Genomic DNA, 21,781 nt, shown 5'->3' on the forward strand with positions numbered 1-21,781 from the left:
TAATCCTTGTTCAGTTGTATCTCATTTTTGATGTTTCTTAATTTTTTGTTTCTGATAATGTTAAATTACTAATTGGGTTGTTGTCTAGATTTTTTAATATATAAAATCTCTCTCTACTCGTTGGTGTAATTGTGTTTTCGTAGCTTATAGATGAGCTTAACTAAGCAAGGTGGTGTTTTTCAGATTGTCTGTCCAAAAATATATATAGAAATGAACAAACTGAGCTCTGTCATGGTAGTCTCCTTGAATACTTTATTATAATACACAAATCTCAAAACAGGACACTTAGCAATTAACATTTAATCCAGAGCAGTAAGTTAAAAAAAAGTGACTACACAAATCAAAAATGTGCAAAACTTGTAAAATATCAAAGAATTCAAGATAAGAACAGGTAAAATGGCAAGATTTTACAAAGATGTCCTAAACTTTCTGAAATAAGAACATAGTGGCCTAAAATTCTATGAACCAAAAACATTAAGGTTTAAAGCTGAAAAAATATTGGGGAAAAAAGTTAACCCCCCAAAATAAAACCTGTAATAATAATAAAAATCAGTCATGCAGTGCAATGAAAGAAGGGAGAAACAAGACTTTTATCCCTCCTGATAAATCAAGAAACAACCCCCAGCTGAGCACTTGTTGATTTCACTGAAGTCCAAAATAAAAACATATCAATTATGCTTTATGGCCACTCATTTTAGCAACATAGTCACCATAACCCAGACGGCTGAATAGAGGTGCACAAAAAAATAACTATTGAATTACTGGCATATAATATAAAACTGAACTTGTAAACATTAAAACTTGTGCATTATAATAGAACATGTTGGATATATTATCTATATTACTGCAGGGGTCGCAAACTGTAACTTCTGAGTAGCCACTATAATAAATCTCACTTTGTAACATTAAATAACTAAACTGTCAGATTTGAATTAAGTTTTTCCTTCTTTTTTGGGTTGAGTATGGCTAATGAAATTATAGAAAAAATTTATAAATGTGTAAAGATAGCTTTGATTTTTAACTTGGTATGCGCAGATGCTGAATGAGGCAATAGGAATTTTTATAAAAAGGCCTCCAGGCTGCCACTTTGACACCTCTGCAGAAGTGCATTAATCAAGTGTTTTCAAAACATATTGCCTTGTAATAAGAACACACACAAACAAATTCAATTCAATAATTTTGTACCTCAAGTTGAATTCAATTAGTGTTTCACTAATAACTTTCTCAGGAATCAGTTTTGAAACATGTGATTCACATTGTAACAGTTCTGTTTTAGTGCACAACTCAAATACAATCTCTTGTACAACTCTGTGGGTCCAGATCCAGTGTTTGTGAATTAAAGTATTAGATAATGTCCATGACCCACACATTGGATTCCAACACTCTGTTCATCTCAGAACTGAAATCGGGATAGCTGTCATAATTTATTGACAGCTCCAGTACACATCCACATGTGTGTGCCACAGGTCGCCTCTGGAAACCTTCAAGTTCGTTAAATGCGATACTGATGTTCTTTCCAAGATATAAGATAAGATAAGATAAGATAAGATAAGATAAGATAAGATAGATAAGATAAGATAAGATAAGATAAGATAAGATAAGATAAGATAGTGTTTATTTGTCACATGCACAGTTATACACAGTACAATGCACAGTGAAATGTATTTTGTACCTGCAACCTTATATACACACACATATAAATAAGAAGAATAAAAATAAAAAAAAGTAATTCACACTATACACTATACTCTATATACTATACCTATACACACTTTTTAAATTATGATATTTACACTGTGCAATAATGGTCCAGTTAGGGCTCAGAGTTGAGCAGACGGATGGCTTGTGGGTAAAAACTCTTCTTCAACCTTTCAGTCTTAGCCCTCAGGCAGCGGTAACGCCGGCCTGATGGGAGCAGGGAGAAGAGAGAGTGTCCGGGGTGGCTGGGCTGTTTTAGGATCTTCATGGCCCTCAGCCTGCACTGCTTGGTGTAAATGTCCTGCAGGTTGGGGAGGGTGGTTCTGATGGTCCGTTCAGCTGAACGAACCACCCTTTTTAGGGCCATGAAGTCCTGCTTGGTGCAGTTTCCCATCCAGGTGGTGATGCTCCCACGCATGATGCTCTCGATGGTGCAGGTGTAAAAGTTCCTGAGCACCTTGAGTGGGAGCTTGAAGTCTCTCAGCCGCCTGAGGAGGTAGAGACGCTGTCTGGCCTTCTTCACAGTGATGTTTATGTGATGAGTCCAGGACAGGTCCTGTGAGATGGTCACTCCCAGGTATTTGAAAGTGTCCACTCTTTCCACCTCAGCACCACTGATGACAAGTGGATGGTAGTCCCTCTGCTGCTTCCTGCTGAAGTCCACGATCAGTTCCTTCGTTTTGCTGACGTTGAGCAGGAGGTGGTTCTCCTGGCACCAGTTCTCCAGGCGGGAGACCTCTCTCCTGTAGGCTGTCTCCTCATTGTGAGAGATTAGGTCCCACAACAGCAGTGTCGTCAGCAAACTTGATGATGACGTTGGACTCTGACGTGGCCTCGCAGTCATGGGTGTACAGTGAGTACAGCAGAGGGCTGAGCACACAGCCTTGGGGGGATCCAGTGTTGAGGGTGAGGGAGGATGAGGTGAGGTGACCCACTCGTACCACCTGTGGTCTGCTGGTCAGGAAGCTGTGAACCCACCTGCACAGGGATGGGCCCAGGCCCAGGTCCAGCAGCTTAGAGACCAGCCTGGAGGGAACTATGGTGTTGAATGCTGAGCTGTAATCTACAAACAGCACTCTCACATAGTTCCCCTTACCATATATAAGTCTGAACCTGTGCAAAACCTAAGGAACAAGCACAAATGTTGCTTCTCAACATTCTTCACATATGTAGTTAGGTATTTCTGAATAACCTTCTGATGGGTCGTCATTGTTTCAGGGAAAGTGAAACACCTGAGAACCTTTCTCACATTTGGTTGGAGGGCTTCATATACTGAAGACAGATCACAAAGGCTTTCCCCTGCAGTGCTGAGTGTTTTCGCCCACTGTTCGATGACATAGGCAGGCTCTTGGACAAGTGTTTTGTGTGCAAGCTCCATTAGGACTTCGGTAGCATTGCAGGCTGTTGGCATCCTTCTGCAGCTCTGGTTATCAAGTATGTCTACAAGTTCTTCTTGGTCCACACTGCTAAAATCTGACTGCCACGCCTCTAACACTGTACGCTCAGATTCAGGCATGAACTTGAGAAAATTCTCCACAATATCACTCTTCCCATATCCAAAGGCAGCTTGTTCCAGAATGGCAGGGGCAATTTTCACAGGGAGATATTTCTCTGTGGCCCATCCAAATGCAATGATTCTGCCCACACTCTCCCACTCCTGCTGCCCAAAATCATGCCTTAAGAAGGGCACTTTGTAAGCAGTTCCAGTGGTGCACTGGTCATAGAATTCCTTCCAGAATTCTGAAAGACAGTCTCTTACAACTCCTCCATGATCATAAGCTTTTTCAGGTGTTCCATCAGGCAGTACAAGCTGGATTTTAATGTCAACATCTTTGAGATCATTAGCACTAAAATGTGAAATGAGCTCTGGCATTACCTGCCCTCTGTGAACGACTAGTACTCTTTTCATTCTCTCACTGGTTGGGCGAGGTTGTGGAGTTAAAACCAGGGTGTCGTCCAAATTTATTGACTCACTGTCAGAGACGGGTCCAACAAAAACAATGTCACTGCTGTAAGAAGAGTTATCACTTACAGCCTGCATGGAAGAGAGTGAAAGGTTATTGTCTGGAGTGTCTAAAGTTTTTTTTGTGGTCAGGTAAAACCTAAGGATATTTAGTTTTGTAACATGGTACATTTCTCCAACTGTTAATCCACCATCAACTGTCATCTCTTGATAATCCTTTAGATCACATTCAAAATCTGCTAAGGGCCCCCGAACATTTCCTCCATTTGGAAAGAACAGATCTTTTGCAACCTGTAATATGTCACTTTTCTTAGCGTCCTTGCAAATTACCATTTTTCTTGTCCCTCCTCCTCGTCTAGCTCTAACCTGCTTGAAAACATCAGCATCTTCATCATAATGCATCCATCCTATTTCTATTTTTCTCTTTGTCTTCAGAGCATTTCTTTTATGGGTTGGTTCTGAATGTTCTTGCGCTGTGCTGCTGCCATCTTCAGATGTTTTTCTTTTGGACAATTTGGTTTTCAGACGTTCAAAAAGCGTCGACTTCTGGCTGTTGCCCTGCCGTCTGCAAAATCCAAATACTGCTAGGCGATCACCATATGATGGTAGATAAGTCTTCAGCTCCTCATCTGACATCAGATTTATAACACTGGCATCGATCTACAGAGGGAAAAATAATTCACTTTCACACACACACACACACACACACACACACACACACACACACACACACACACACACACACACACACACACACACATGTATATTTGAAAATACAATTATATATTTAATGAAAAAACTATGAAAAAAGTAGTATATAAAAAAAAAAATTAGAATGATGTACCTTCTCATTCTCCAGGGTTTGTATTATTTCCTCAGAGACTTCTCTTCGTCTCAAGAAGTCAGTCAGGTCTTCCATGCTGTAAACAAGTATGTACAAATGATCACTTGTGAATCCACCATATGATCATCAAGTCTCGGTGTCTAGTGTACTTAATGTAGTTGAGAAGCTTGTAAGATAACTTCCTGGGTAATATACCTTCCCTGCAATTAAACACTAATATTCAGTGGTTCTCAAATTGTGGGGCGCAATGTCATGACAGGTGGGATGCGAATGACCTGGGAGAAAAGTCATGTGGAACATACGTTGAACATCTGATTTATTTTCACAGCGGAACGAGGAAACGTTAGCAGCTACGTTAGCACGGCGACTAGCCAAGCCAAGCTGTGCACATAGTGCCGTCATGCCACCGCTTCAACATGTTAAAATATTTCATATAAGTGAGGCATGATGGAAAAAATCTGCACTGATTACAAACCTTTTAGATAGTTACCACTCGTTAGACTACATCTCTACCTGAAAACCCTGGCGACAATGCAGCACAGTCTCTACCCGAGTGCACCTGTGCCCTCTGCTTCCGGTAACAAGGAAATGACGTTCCTGCATCCGTTCCTGCATCCATTCCTGCATCCTGATTGGCTGTGCTAACTGGAAATTTCAAGTTAATATTGCCATCCGTAACTTGAAATTTTGAGTTATTAACTCGAAATTTTGAGTTATTAACTTGAAAATTTGAGTTAATAACTAAAAATTTTGCGTTACGGATGGCGATATTAACTCGAAATTTCGAGTTATTTTCTCGAAATTTTGAGTTACTAACTCAAAATTTTGAGTTACGGATGGCGATTTTTTTTTTTTTTAGTGGCAGAAATGAGCTTCCATAAACATGAGAGCCATCTGAAACACATACACAGCATACATATTGTAACCCTATACTGCCGGGCGATCACCGCTGAAGCACCGCTACTTGCCCCTACTAGCCGAGCAGCTGGTTAGCACAGAGCCTGAGGGCTGATCAAAGGAAATTTGAATTACCGTAATAATGCGACCGTTTGTCCTATTGGAAAAATTCAAAGTTTCTGAAAGCTGAGAAACTGCACTTCACAACCAGCATAGAGTATTACTGTGGTGTTATTACAGTAATTGTTGCTGAAAGTCCACTAACGGTGGCTCTTTTGAAGTACACTGAGGCGATTATGACATGTTTGGGGGTATAGGGTCATACTTATCAATGATAACCTTCATCCATTAAAATATTGTACGGGGACTTATGCATGATGATGATATTAAACTGGCATTAGCTACAAATAACATAAAGACACTACTGCCCGCGCTGCTATATCAACTCCACCCACACTGTGGTGGTCCTCAATTGCAATGGAAACACAACATGACCGTGGCGAGTTATAATTATATCATGGATTACTGTACTCAGGTCAGCTGGGATAAACAGGGATACTGACCAAAATAATCCAGATAAATTATAATTATACAATTACATATAATATATATTATATTATATATAATAATATAATATAATTATATATTATAATATATATATAATTATACAATTATATATATATACACACATACATATATATATATATATATATATATTAAGGGTGGGACTCCATTAAAAAAATTAATCGAATTAATTACAAGCTTTGTAATTAATTAATCGAAATTAATCGCATTTTAATCGCATTTCAATATTTGACATGAGAAATATTAATTTAAGTTTGGTTGATGAATGAATCAATATACATAAGCTTAAACTTTAAAATGTTGTTTATTTTCCCACCAGTCTGCTACACAGACCAACGAAGGGTGGAAGTGCTCCTGTGATAAGCAAACTCCTGAAATTAAAGTTAAGCATCATAACTGGATAGTTTTATTCAACATTAATGTCTCACTTGTTATAGTTGGAAATTAATCATTAGCTCAGCTGTATTCCTTGATGTTGAAATGTGTTATGCTTGTTTTAACAGCTTATTTTGAATTAAAGACTTAAAATTAAACCACAAAAAGGAGAAAAAGTTCGTTCTCTGTTTAACAGCTGGTGTTACACAGCTGTGCTTCGCACTCACGGTTGCTAGGCGACATGAGCTACGCAGAGGTGACGGCAGCTGATATGAAGGCTAGCCGCTCACTTCCGGCCTTTGTGGTGTTCGTGGGCTGCGAAAGACGTGGGCCGGGTCCTTCGCAGGATGCGGCCCCTAATTTGGACATTGTGCGTCGATATAATCTGTATGCCGGGAACTCGCGCACTGAGAAACGTTCCACGGTGCAAAGTGCGATTAAAATGCGTTAAAAATTTTAACGCGTTAATTTCCCCATAATTAATTAATCAAAATTAACGCGTTAAAGTCCCACCCCTAATATATATATATATATATATGTGTGTGTGTGTATTAACGGGCCAAATTGCTTTATAATTTGACATCAATTCGCAGGCCAGAAGTGGCCCGTTTGAGACCCCCCTGGTTTACGCTGAAGTCGGTTCCTCTCAGCTCCCAGCAGCGGCTCTTCATCAGCTCTTTTTATTTGTAATGTTCGAATTTGTCCACGATCGATTAGGGCCTGCATCCGTCGGGGCATCTTACCTCCCAGGCGGTGGACTCTATGAAAGGCGATGGTCTTTGTGGTGTTCTCCGGGAGCTTCAGGTGGGTCTGAATGAAGGATTTCAAAGTTATTTCTGGGTCTTCTTCTGCCTTTTCCGGGATGCCGGAAAATATGAGGTTATCCCTCATGCTGCGGGCCTGGAGCTCGATAACGGTATCTTCCATCCATCCATCCATTCTCTTCTGCTTATCCTTGGCTGGGCCGCGGGTGCAGGAGCCTAAGCAGAGAAGCCCAGGCTTCCCTCTCCCCAGCCACCTCCTCCAGCTACATCCAAGGCGTTCCCAGGCCAGCCGAGAGATATAATCTCTCCAGCGTGTCCTGGGTCTACCACAGGGCCTCCTCCCGTGGGAGACCCAGGTAACTTTAATTTTTTATTTTCTCTGGTGAGCCGGGTCATTCCCTCGGTGAGGGACTTCACCAACTCCTTGAGGATGCAGTGAGTGTTTCCACCTGCTGCTGGCTGAACTCTATGGACTCCCGCAAGGCCTGAAACTCCTTGTAGAGGATTTCAACCAGGGCCAGGCGGGCGTTGAAACTAGTCATCTTGCTATTAATGGACTCCAGAATGTCCATCACAGTGTTGGTTTGTGGAGAGGTCGCTTCTGAGGAGTGTTCAGGGTGACTTCTTTTGGTAGACGGAGCTCCTTTACTAGTGGAGGGAGTCGGGGTCTTATCCGGTTTGCCCATGACGATCTGCTCGAAACACTCATCGATATACACCTGTAGAGGCTGTCCAGATCCTCTTTGCTGTGCTTCAGAGTGTTAAAGTTAGAGAGAAAAAATGTCTAGAAATCCTCAATTACCTCTGACACTGTCTAACAATAAGTTGGTGGAGGAAACTAATCAGTAAAGGTTTTGCAGTCAGTGACGGGCCGCCATGTTGGAAACTGCTGAGATTCTCGTGCGTTCTCGCGTTACAGCATAGCGCCTCCTTACAGCATCTTTGCTGTAAGGAGATTGCTCGGTTTTAAAAATGTCATCTCTGAATAAAAACATTATACATGTATACACAGCTCTGCTGCTTACTGAACAGGTCAAATATTAAAATGATGTTGTTTTTATTCCACAAGACTTCCACCACTCACAACAGACACATGTTTGGAATACAGTTTAATAAATATTACGATCTTCACGATCTCCGCTGCGATGTTCCCGTTCCCGGTGAAAAAGCTTTCGTGTTCCATCCTGAGTAAAAATATTTTTAATATCAGTTTTATTGATTTGCTCAGCAACAAATGAAACACAGAAAAAAACAAACATCAGCCATTAAAATCATCTGAGTGAATTATATCTGTGTTTAACTTCCACTCAACGGCTAAAGCAGGAGTTTTGAAAACGATGTTCTGGCAGTCAGGCGTTTTCCCCGTGTACAGCGACCCTCGTTTATACCTTTGGGAAGAAACAATATCGAGATATATATCATATATCGCCATTCAGCGAAAAAATATTGAGATATTACTTTTGGTCAATAATGCCCAGCCCTGTGATGGAGCCCCAACTCACCACCCTGTGGACAAAAATGAGATCGCATCCAGTAACTCAGATTAACAGAGATGGTGTTCCTGCCTTGAACACAACAGAAACAGTCTCTGTCATTAATCAACATTTTGCTGTTGGGACAAAACTAAAGAGTTATCTTGAGAGTAGGTTTAACAGTACGAGGTCTCAGACACATATTAGAGACTAACATGGAGAAAGATGCTGCTGAGTTGTGGTGCTCCCTCACACATGCAGTCTAGGAGACAAAAGAAATGCCCTTTCAGTTTTTGGACCATGGATCTGAGACAGCACACTGTCTACACTACAGAGAGCTGATGGGTTTGAATTACAGTTCATAGCTCTTCCAAAAACATTTGCTCTATATCAGGGATCCTCACATCCAGGCCTCGAGGTCCGGTGTCCTGCAGGTTTTAGATGTGTCCCTGATCCAACACACCTGAATCAAATGGCTGAATGACCTCCTCAGTATGCAGTCAAGTTCTCCAGAGTCCTGCTAATGACTTCTATATCTGACTCAGGTGTGTTAAATATTGTAGTATAGTGACCCCATCCATGTAGAGATGTAGCCATACTTATATACAAGACACAGCAGTTAAATCACACACACTGTGCTCTGTAGGATAGATGGTCCAAACACCACAAGACAATTGATTCAGTTCAGTTTTATTTGTATAGCACCAAATCACGTCAAACAGGCACCTCAAGGCGCTTTGTATTGTGGGTAAAGACCCTCCAATAATACAGAGAAAACCCAACAGTCAAAACGACCCCCTATGAGCAGCACTTGGTGACAGTGGGAAGGAAAAACTCCCTTTAACAGGAAGAAACCTCCAGCTGATCCAAAATGCTGCAGCTAGAGTACTGACAGGGACTAGAAAGAGAGAGCAGATTTCTCCCATATTGGCTTCTCTTCATTGGCTCCCTGTTAAATCTAGAATAGAATTTAAATAGTAATGACAGAGTAGCAGCTCGTTATGAAGCCACACTTAACCACATATGAATAAATGACTGCTAACAATAGGGAAAGTCCCTTTTTACATAAGAAGTGAAGGATAATCACTGCTAATGGTGGGAAAAGGTACAGACAGTAAGGACACCTGAGGAGAGAGAAAAAGTACAAGCAGGGTAAGAAAGTACAAGCAGTATAAGGAGAGAGTTCAAAGAGGGGAGAGAAAGTAGAGAGAGTATAATGGAAGAGAGACAGTTCAGAGGGGGGAGAGATGGTACTGACAGTATAAGGGGCTGTTAAGGCTAAATGGTACAGTGTATGAAATATATGTATAGTAGCAGATATCCACAACTAACAGAGGGAAACAGTATAGATGATGCTGAAAGTAGCAATAAATCTCCAACAGATGGTCTCAGTCGCTGCTTTCAGGTCAGACTGAATCAAACATGAAGTTCATGTTGGAGATGATGGTCCCATCAGAGCCACAGAGGAGCAGGAAGCAGGGGAGGGTTCAGGGAGGGGCTACACAGTGATTGACAGCTGCTGTCACTCAGTGTCTCAGTCAGACCCCCCCCCCCCTCACTCATCAGCTTCATGTCAAAACACCAAGATCCTCAGCTGGAGGCTCCAAAGAGATCCTGGTTCCTCCATCATCTACATCCATGAGTTCAGCACTGAACACAGGAGAGACTCATGTTGGGTTTATTTTCTATCAAAAGAATAAAATGACATGTTTAAAAGTAAACTCCAGGAAATTAATTAATAAACAGTGGCTGAAGCAAACAGCAGACAATTTAATAAATAAATAGATACATTAAGCATTAGAAAGCGCCTGACTAAATTCTCAGTCTCAGTGCATCTGATCTTGGAGGTTCAGCCACAGTATGTACAATTAAAACATCACCATGTTCTGTTATTAATCTGGATAAATCTGCTCTGTAGTGATTACATTGAAACATCAGGGGAGAAGATGTTCTTTTTGTACAAGGCTTTATGACTGATGGAAGGAATGTGAGTCATGAAAAAGCAGCACTGGATGGACCAATGATGGAAGCCAACCTGCAGCACAGACTCTGTTTACATGTAGATAGTGGCAGCATGAAGATGTTATGGTCAGAGAGGAACACGGGCTCAGAGGGGAGGGAGACAGATCACACACAGGCCTGTCTCTGTCTCTGAGTCCCACATGTGCATGTGTTGTATCTCCTGATTCTTTAATATATTAAATGTTTTCATTTTTAAAGTGTTTCAGGTTTCTTCCTTCACCAATAAAAAACACACTCTGATACTCACACAGATGTACCTGCAAACACTGAACTGAACATTCACTCTGACCTTTACTGACCTCTGACCTTTACTGACCTCTGACCTTTAATGACCTCTGCCCTCCTGTTGCAGGTGTGTGTGTGCTGCTGCTGTCTGCACTGACTGTTTCTGCAGGTGAGTTGATGGAAGTGAAACAATCAGAGACTCCAACAAGAACACAAACACATTTACTCTGTGTGTCTGTCCTCCAGTCTCTCTGTCTGTCAGTCCAAACCTTCAGCAGTTCTTCAGAGGATCTTCTTCAGTGTCTCTGAGCTGTGTTGATGATGATGGACAGACAGTTGATGGATGGACAGTGAAGAGGAGCAGAGGAGGACTCACTGAGGACTGTGGAGCAGCTGCAGGCTTTAGGAGGACCAACAGTTCCTCCTGTGTTCTGGATACTGACTCTTCTTACAGTGCAGTTCTCTGGTGTGAAACCAGATCTGGACAGCAGAGCGATGAAGTGTCCATCAGTGTTTCAGGTACAGACAGTGAGATGTTCCCAGCTGTCTCTGCTCTGTTGGTGGAACTCTGTCTCTGAATCACTCTGTTTGTGTCTCTGTTGGTCAGATAAAGATCTGATCCTGGAGATCCCTGCACTTCCTGTGAGGACAGGAAGTGATGTCACTCTGCGTTGCAGACAGAAGAATGGTGCCTTAGTCTCAGCTCATTTCTACATCAAAAGTAGTTCTGTTGGACCTAAATCAGAGCACGTCATCACTAACGTCCAGCAGTCTGATGAAGGTTTCTACTAGTGTTCTACTGATCTTTTGGGATCATCTCCTCAGAGCTTTCTGAGGGTCAGAGGTCAGGACACTGACATCACTTCCTGTTTAAAGACATGAACTAAACTGCTGACCTGGTAACAAACTGATCACTGACTCCACCATCTTCTTCCTCTGCAGGTCCTCCTACTGTCTGTCCTCCTCCCTCTCCTCCTGTAAGCTCTCCTGTCTCCATCCACCCCCCAGCCTCCTGCCCTCCTCCTCCTCCTCCTCCTCCCTCTTGCTTGATCCCAGTTGCAGCAGGTCTGGTTTCTGTGGGTCTTCTGGTTCTTCTGGTTCTGCTTGGAGTTCTGGTTGGAGTTCTGGTTGGAGTTCTGGTTGGAGTTCTGCTCCTTAGGAGGAAACTCAAAGGTAAGAAGTCTGTCAGCTGATATGAGCAGAACTAAATTCATGAATGAATTATTAATCAGTCCACAGTCCAGATCAGTGGGTGCTGATGGTCCATCCATGATGGTCCATCCATGTTCCATCACACTTTATCTCCTTCCATGGAATCACTGAGATAAAGCAGAGAGAACATGGTTCAGCTGGAAACAGGCTCTGTGAGCTGGAAGGTAGAAAAGAACAGGAGAGGATGGAGATCAGAACTTTGACTTCTTTATCTAAAGTTCTCGTCTCAAGGTGCTTCATCCTGTAAGCTAAAGATCCTCCAATACAAGAGAGAAACTCCAACAATCACATGACCCCCTGTGAGCAGCAGCTGCTGACAGTGGGAAGGAAGAACTTTCATGGTCCAGGGTCCTTTTGACCCTGTGTGTTTTGCCGTATTGTGTCTGTTCTGTTCTGGGTTTCTTTTGCTTGTGGGGTTTATTTTGTTCTGCATTCTCTGCCACTGGTCCTGTCCAGTCCTGCCTTGTGTTTGCTCTGCCAGCCAATAAAGCTGAGTTTGGCATTTTACCTCTGTTCTGACGTATCCTGCGTTGAGGTCCTCTTCCTGCCACACAGCTGTTACATGACAGGAACTCCCTTTAAACAGGAAGAGGAGCCTAAAAGCTGAAGACTCTGCCTCCTGTTCTTTGTAGCAGTGTGTGTTTATTCAATCAGGAAACTGCTCCTCTTACAGCAATCACATATTTCACACACAGTTCCCCCACACAAAAAAAACTTGTATAGAGTTTGGGACCATATCCAAACTCGTGTATAAAATTAATTGATGAATTAATTCTCAGCATGAACCAACATGCTTTCCATCAGAGACCAATTCTGTTTTACTTTCTGTAACCACATTTCAGAATGGTCTCCACAAATCTTAAAACTTTTTCTCATTTTGTGTTAGAGAAATTTTTACATCAGGTCTTTCATGAAAAATCAGTGTCCCACCTCACAATCAGCTGATTATATTTTCTATAATAGCTTTATTGTATCTAATGAATCCATGCCAGTGTTTTACCTTTGTACTATAAATATGTTCTGAGTCACAGGCCCTCCAAGAACACAGAGCTGGGTCACAGTTTGGTGCTTGTTGTCCAGTATTTCTAATTCTTCATCAGAGCAGCAGAAACATTTGAGGGTGAGAAACACATTTAAGCTCTGCTGGAGACGACAACCAAATCAGTTTTACACCCACTGCGAGGGTCCCTGTCTACAAGCAAAATCTGTTCTTTATTTGTTCTCTAAGAGTCTACATGCTCTCGATATCATGGAGCATTAACATTTATCTCTAAGGCTCTTACTCATCATTGTTTGCTGCATGAACGTGTTGGATGGCCCTCCCTTCAGGTTCGCAGGTTCAAACATTGGTGCGTTCTTATATATAAGTGTGTACTAGGTTTGCTTCCCTCCTACCTTCAGACCCATTTGCAACAGAAGAGTTCAGGGTGCTATTCCAGGAAGCAGGTTTAGCTCCAACTCTGGTTTGTTAATCCTAAAATGAGGAAACTCAGGTTTTCAGTTCCAGGAAGAGCTAACTCCAACTCTGAGTCAGTTACCATGGTAACTAACTCCAACTCTGAGTCAGTCACCATGGTAACTAACTCCAACTCTGAGTCAGTCACCATGGTAACAGACTCTGTGACCCTAACCTGGCAGGTTTTATCCAACAACCTCTGAGTGTCTCTCTGACTCCGCCCCTCCTGCTGCACCTGAACCACCTGTCTGACACTCCCATTCATTTCCTCCTTCATAAAGTGGCTGTCAGAGCGTCAGAGGAGCGAATTCATCTGCAGACGTTTATGTTTCTACAAGCTCTGAAATCCCAGTTAGACGTTAGTTTGTTATTTTGTAACATGAAGCTTTTACAGTCGTTCACTCGTCAACAGGCTGTAAGGACGGAGACAGCGATGATGTCACGCATTTATAATGAGGCAGCTGCAGCTGTCAGACTGTCAGTCAGTTCCTCTGAAACATTTACTGTAGTTACTGCAGCATCACTGTTACATCACACTGATCTGGATGAAGCTGCTGACACAGAACACACTGATCACTGATCAATGATCGATCATTGGTCGTGTTGGAAAAGCTCACTGATGGAAAAATGTCTGATCCTGGAGATGATGGGAATGTTTGAGTGAAGATGAGGCTGAAATGACTTGAAGACTTCAAACTGAACTAAATGGATTTAAAGTGACTGAAATGATGTCATTTGGAAAGTTCTGGAGTCTGAAATTCAGAGAATGAATTTCCACAAATTTTCACTGAAAATCACCTAAATCTGTGATCGTCGGCTCTATAATGGATCAGCAAACTGTGTCCGAGTCCACCTGCACAGCAGGAGGATCCAAACGGATCAGGATCAGGGATTCAGACCGGATAAGGTCCAGATCCAGTTCAGGCTCCAGTTATTTTTCCAGCTCATCCAGTCTGGATCTGTTCATAATGGATTTATTTTATCTGCATTCTTTAATTAAAATCCTCCCAAACTGTACTGAAATATTTTAACCTATAAAGCTGAGACATTTATCATGTTTGCCTTTACTGGTAAAACTTTACATTCATCACAGACTTGGAAATCTGCTCTGAATGTTTCCAGCTGAATATGAAACTATGACTGACCTCTGACCTTTAACAGTAACTCAGTGAAACATCTCTGCTGGTCAGAGAGCCGTCATCTATCAGTGAAGCTGATCTTAGATCAGATTAAAATGGTTAAACTGGAAACATTAAAGCAGTTTTTCTGTGAATCTCATTTTTATCCAGTAATGGCAGAAATAATGAAATCCTCCATTAAAAAAATGAATAAAGTGAGGTTTTTGTTCCATCAATAGATTCAATTTTTATTGTACAATTATTTAAACAAATAACCATAAACCGAACCATCACAAACTGAACCGTCATAATCTGCAGTAAAAACAGTTTTTATTAAATAAACTGACCTGAGGTCAGCGTCTGCTGCTGTCTCAGTCTCTAACAGGTCTGTCAGTAAACTCAGTCTGAGATGTTTCTCCACAGTTTTATCTTCACTTTCTGTCTCCTGCAGTTTGTCCGTCAGGCTCAATAATTAGATTTTATTAATCAAATGTAAAATTAGGATTCAGCTTCATCTGATGGAGATTCAAGTTGTGTAAATGATGACAGCAGATATTATAAAGAAATGATATATTTATAATAAACTTTATTCTGTCTGTGATGATGTCAGAGTGGGTCAGGCTGATTAAAGTGACTCGTCCGGCTCCACACTGACACGTGTGATCCTCCATCATCAGATTAAAATGGAGGCTCTGCCCTTTATCTACCCTGTTGCCATGGTGACTCCTGGTATCAGAGCTATATTGATGATGGCTTTCTTTCCTTACTCACACGTGCTGAATCAGGGTGATCACACTCAGAGCTGATCAACTCAGGGTGAGTTTATAAACTCAGTTTGTTGGACCTGCTTCCTGGAGTAGACCCCTGGTCCAAACACTCTGAGCTCTCAGGACTGTTTGTTGTCTGTTCCTCAGTCCAGGACTGAGACAGGTAAGAAAGTGTTCCAATTCATCGCTCCTTCTATATGGAACAAAATTCAAAAAGACCTCAAACTTAAGGACCTGATCTCAATACGTGAGTTTAAGGCACGTTTAAATAACCTGCCAAGGATCACAATGAGCTGTAGATGTTTTGTTTCATTTTCTAATGACATGCTTTTTTTAAACTTATTTATCCTTTTAACCTGTATGGCTCTTTTCTGTTTCTGTGTATAATTGTCATACACACACTTGAAAAAGAGATTTTAATCTCAATGTGTTTTTTTTCCTGGTTAAATGAAGGTAAAATAAAAAAATAATCAGCTGTGAGCATCAGCATGATGGGATCCATCATAGTCTGAATGAAGTGCAGCAGTTTAATGATATAGAAGAACAGAAACAATCGCTGGTACCTGAACGTTTGACCTGATCAGTCAGAAGTTATTGTGTCAGTAAATCCAGGGTCAGAGGTAGTTTTAGACCAGAAGCTGATGAGGAACATCATCTGTTGAACAGTCAGACTCAGGGGACCTCAGCTGTGCAGCACAATAATATAACAATGTGTCTGGATAGCTGGAACTACCATGATGATAACTTAGACTCGATCTGTCTCAGATTGTGATCACACAGCTGTTCTGAAAGAAGTGGTGAGGTCACTGGAGCTCCCTGAAGAAGTTTGTCAGAGCTGGATAACAAACAGCTCCATCAGACGTGTTTTAGGGCTGTCCTGACTGCAGAAACAGGAGTGTCACCTGAGAACAGACTCACACCTGCTGTGTCATGGTGTTTCCTCCTTTCCTTTAATCAGGAAGAAATGAGTCTCCTCCTGTAGATGTGACCTACGCTGATGTCACCATCAGACAGACAGCCAATCAGAGAGGTAGGTGCCAAAAGTACAGGCTGGTGAAAAAGGGTGTTCACAGGATTCTAAGTCTTACTGCTTTCATAGGAACTGAGAGGGTTCAAATACACTGATTAACTGATCAGCATCAGCGTGGACAGCTCTATAAAAGCAGAAGTTTGCACAGTATACAGCTGTGGAGCATTCAGGTGTGTGTTAGCATAACATCATAATCTACCCAGGTGTGGAAGTCCCAGCAAATTCAGTCCAAGGTCAGACCATGCAATGCTCAGAGAAACTGCAATAGAGTCACATAAAGACATAAAGTCGTGCAGAAAATGATGATTCTGTTCAGTTAAATTCAGATTTATATAGTGCTGAATCACAACAATGCTCACCTGAAAGGGCTTTATATTGTACAGTAAACACCTACAATAATATAGTGGAAGAGAGCCAGAGATTAATGATAATTAATGATTAAATGCAGAGTGAAGTATAAACAGAGTGAAAAGAGGTGAATGAAAAGAAACAGTGCATTATGGGAACCCCCCAGCAGCCTAGGCCTATAGCAGCATCACTAAGGGAGGGTTCAGGGTCACCTGATCCAGCCCTAACTATAAGCTTGATCATAAAGGAAAGTTTTAAGCCTAATCTTAAAAATAGAGAGGGTGTCTGTCTCCTGAATCCAAGCTGGAAGCTGGTTCCACAGAAGAGGGATGCAATGAGACCTGTGTGTCCAGACTACTGCATATATCTTTATGTGTGCATACCTGTCAGGTCTCCTGTTTTGGCTGAGAAATTCCCGTATTTTTATTTTCCCATATTTTCAGTTTTCAATTTTTTTAAAGGATTTCTGTGCCGCTCCAAACTGAATTGTCACTATCACTAAGTTAATGCCGACAGCCAGAACAACCCCATAAAAACAACTGGACCTCAGTGCTGCCAACTTAGCGTTTTTCTTTTTTTGCCCCATAAAGCGATATACAGGGTTCGTACACCTTTTCCAGGATCAAATTCAAGGTCCATTTTCAAGGTTTTCCAGCACATTGAGGGGTCATTCACAATTAACATTTTCCAAAGTTCCAGAGTACTCTTTTTCAGACCCTCCTCCCCCTCCCCAAAAGTGTATAAAGAAAATGTTGATATTTTTTCATGACATTTCATTTCTACTGGTTCTTTGGTATTTTATGTAATAGGAAGTATTAAAAACACATCCTGGTGTTGAAAAATTCTGGAAATCTTGCTGTCAAATATGCTCTTTCCTATCTATAGAAACATTATACTGCACTGCATGTACACAAAATGCACATGCCGCCACACTGTACACAGTGGCAGTGGAGCAATCTACAATTTTTTAGTTTGGGCACCCCTGATAATTTTGCTGATTTTCCTTTATAAATCATTGGTTGTTCGGATCAGCAGTTTCAGTCAAATCTATCATAGAGCAGATGAACACAGTGATATATGAGAAGTGAAATGAAGTTTATAGGATTTACAGAAAGTGTGCAATAATTATTTAACCAAAATTAGGCAGGTGCATAAGTTTGGGCACCCCAACAGAAAAATGACATCCATATTTAGTAGATCCTCCTCGTGCAGAAATAACAGCCTCCAAACTCTTCCTATAGCTTCCAATGAGAGTCTGGATTCTGGTTGAAGGTATTTTGGACCATTCTTCTTTTCAAAACATCTCCAGTTCAGTCAGGTTTGATGGTTTCACGGACAGCCCGCTTTAAATCCCACCACAGATCTTCAATAATATTCAGGTCTGGGACTGAGATGGCCGTTCCAGAACGTTGTTCTTGTTCCTCTGCATGAAGGTCTCAGTAGATTCTGAGCAGTGTTTAGGGTTGTTGTCTTGTTGAAGTATCCAGCCCCGGCACAAATTCATCTTTGTCACTGATTCTTGAACATTGTTCTCAAGAATCTGCTGATATTGACTGGGATCCATGCGACCCTCAACTTTAACAAGATTCCCAGTACCTGCACTGGCCCCACAGCCCCACAGCATGATGGGACCACCACCAAATGTTACTGTGGGTACCAAGTGTTTGTCTTGGAGTGCTGTGTTCTTTTTCCACCATGCATACGCCCCTTGTTATGTCCAAATAACTCAGTTTTAGTTTCATCAGTCCCCAGCACCTTATTCCAAAAAGAAGCTGGCTTGTCCAAATGTGCTTTAGCGACTCTGTTTGTGGTGTGTGTGCAGAAAAGGCTTCTTCTGCATTACTCTCTCATACAGCCTCTCCTGCACAGTGACACCATCTGCAGCAGGATGATGTTGTAGGTCTTTGGAGCTGCTCTGTGGGTTGACTATGACTGTCCTCACCATCCTTCTCCTCTGCCTATCTGAGGTTTTTCTTGGCCTGCCACTTCGGGCCTTAACTAGAACTGTGCCTGTGGTCTTCCATTTCCTCACTATGTTCCTCACAGTGGAAACTGACAGCTGAAATCTCAGAGAGAGCTTTTTGGATCCTTCCTCTAAACCATGATGTTGAACAATCTTTGTCTTCAGCTCATCTCAGAGTTGTTTGAGGCTCCCATGTTGCTGCTCTGCAGAGAAGATGCAAAGAGGAGAAACACTTGCAACTGGCCACCTTAACCCTTTCTCATAATTGGATTCACCCGAGTATGTAGGTCAAGGGTCAATGAGCTTACAAAACAAATTTTGTGTTCCAATAATTAGTGCTAAAGTTATTCAAATCAATAAAACAACAAGGGTGCCCAAACTTATGCGCCTGCCTAATTTTGTTTAAATAATTATTGCACACTTTCTGTAAATCCTATAAACTTCATTTCACTTCTCAAATATCACTGTGTTCATCTGCTATATGATAGATTTAACTGAAACTGCTGATCCGAACAGCCAATGACTTATAAAGGAAAATCATTAAAATTATCAGGGGTGCCCAAACTTTTGCATACCACTGTATCATCTGAATAGCCGCTCTTGTGCCAAAAAGTGATTGCCAGTATTTGCCAAAAAAATTATTTGTTGTATTTAAATTGCTGTAGATTAATTTTGGGCCTAAAATCTGTGAAACGTGTCAAACATATCTCTCGTGAATGATATTATGTCATTCTGAGCGAGAAACAACACTCCTGTCACAGGTAGAAGCTGCAATCACTTCTTGGCAAAGTGCCTTTCATATATTCTTTATTAATGAAGGTAAAAATTATCATTGACATTAAAAATGTCTTTTTTCCTGAGAGATCTGCCAAGAGGGCTGCAGAAATTGCAACAAATATAACATTACAGTTCTATAAAGGGTAGCCAAAACGACTGGATTGATTATAATGCTGATACAATAATGCAGTCATAAATATATTTGCAAAACAAGTCATTTCTTCATTTTATATATAAGCCCTTCATAAATCCTGTGCGCCACAGTCTATTTACTGATATAAGCAAAGGCAATACAGTAAAAAAAAAAATCGGAAATAATTTTTTAGCGCAACACCAAGAACATGAAAACTCCGTTGTCGCTGTGTTTTGTGTACATACAGCAATACTGCGGCCCTTCCTACGCTGTGGCATCGCCCGGACCTCTCTTCGGCACCGAGGGGGACACCCAACCCCACCCCCGGACCTCGATTCGTCCTTTAGCGATTTTTGAGACAGCCGACAACTAGTTTTCTTACACAAAAGTTGGCATCAGTGCCAACTGCTGATCACCAGATTATGCACAAATATACGGGGTCAGCATAGATGAAAATATGCCAGGAACATATAGAATTAATGTACATACCTTCTGAATAAAATCCATCATCGTTTTCTGCGGTTTATTGCGTACGGCTTACATTTTTGATTCAGCTTTTTGGAACAATATTTCCCCTTCCTTGTTGAATTTATCTTCGGCGGTTTTGGCTGCTTTCCACACCTGCTGCGCCGCACTCACAGCTTATTCCTGTCTAATATCACCATTGGGTCTTTCTGTGAATCGATGATGGCCTATTTTAGAAAATCCAATGAAGCCTTTGAATTGATCCACCAGATCGGAGGCCATATCGCTGCAGACCACGCAACAGCGCAGTGGTGTGCAAGTGAACGAGAGCGCCTCCGTGGATGCGCGCAGCTGAGTTCTACGCTGTTGGATTTACTCGTGAGGAATGAACACCTGCGCTCGCGGAATTACATTGTTTGCGCGTATTATCTTTTTTTTTTTTTTTTTTTTTCTCGTGCGTGACTTTTGACTTAAGAGTATTCCATATTCGTCTGATCCATAATTGGAATTTGCAGTTTTCGCGAACATTCATTAAAACGGCCACTCTGTCTTCTGGGGAGGGGCGTGGTCACAAACAGATCACATGCAGGCAGGCAGGCAGCCCAGACCCACGCGGAGAAATTTTAATTTTTAGAGTTTATGACTCATTTTATTTCTCCATTTCATAAGCGATCTATTCAACCAGATAGTTAAATTTTTATTTACAAAAAAGCGGTTACAATTTCAAGCACTTTCAAGCACTATATCCACAATTCAAGCACTTTTCAAACTTTGAAAGGACAATATTAAATTTCAAGCATTTTCAAGGATTTCCAGCACCCGTACGAACCCTGGATATAGCGACAGTGAAATCCTCCACTGTCGCAGTGTTTTGTGGCATCACCTAGACCTCACTTTGTCTCCACCCTCCAACCCCAAAACCTCACTTACACACCGAGCCTCCCCACCCGCTCCTTCCGCTCCATCCTCGGTCCTCCCTTCGGCCTTTATCAACCTTTGAGAGCCGACAGCGAGTTTTATAAGTTGGCAACAGTGGCCCAGATAAAGGAGGAGGGCTGAATGTAGCTGGCAGTCTCACCCCACAGTGTTTTCATTAAATTTGATATTCTAACATTAAACAATATGGGACAACATAGATCTATGTAATGTGGGTCTAGGCAAAGCATTAAAGTTATTAAGTTATTTCATAAAGTTTATTTGTAGTTCTAAACATATTTATGGTGTTTTTTCTTCACTTTTTGTCTCCAAAGATGTTTTTCCTCTCCTGCAGCCTCGATTGCAACTACAGTATCCAAATGAACAGTTATGCAAATTAGGTGATGATGTCATATAGTGGCCTCTATTTTTTAGCAGCGGAAAATTTCCTGTATTTTTAAATACAAAACTTGACAGGTATGTGTGTGTGACGTATGTAGGATGGCTGGAAGGGGCAAAACAATGTAATGTGATGCTCTGAGGTTCTGTATCAGTGAGGTCTGTGTCCACTGTTCCTCGTTGCACTCACTGCATGAAAAGAAGCATATTCGTCCCCGTATACTGACGCGGGCGCCGCTAGTAAACGGCAGCTTTCGTCAGTATACTGGGATCCGCATATCCGTTCGCCTGAGACGGATATGGTCGTTTACGTACAACCAGAATCAGCGGGGGGGTAAAGGTACGGGGGGAGC

General features: G+C 41.6%; 1 long non-coding RNA gene and 1 pseudogene across 2 annotated transcripts; one reads left to right on the forward strand and one right to left on the reverse strand.

Annotated features, from left to right (window-relative positions):
- Positions 1–3,909: 3,909 nt before the first annotated feature.
- Positions 3,910–5,059, reverse strand: LOC115777010 (uncharacterized). 2 transcript variants are annotated; one of them, XR_004019568.1, is made up of 3 exons: positions 4,981–5,059; positions 4,506–4,581; positions 3,910–4,321 (listed from the first exon to the last, which is right to left on the reverse strand). It is a non-coding gene; the product is annotated as an uncharacterized LOC115777010 (long non-coding RNA). The 2 variants fall into 2 exon arrangements; XR_004019567.1 differs by having other exon boundaries at positions 3,910–4,343.
- A 4,755-nt stretch (positions 5,060–9,814) lies between these two features.
- On the forward strand, positions 9,815–12,350 carry LOC115776935 (uncharacterized; annotated as a pseudogene).
- Positions 12,351–21,781: the final 9,431 nt, after the last annotated feature.

Source organism: Archocentrus centrarchus, unplaced genomic scaffold, assembly GCF_007364275.1.
Source record: "Archocentrus centrarchus isolate MPI-CPG fArcCen1 unplaced genomic scaffold, fArcCen1 scaffold_41_ctg1, whole genome shotgun sequence".
Taxonomy (NCBI): domain Eukaryota; kingdom Metazoa; phylum Chordata; class Actinopteri; order Cichliformes; family Cichlidae; genus Archocentrus; species Archocentrus centrarchus.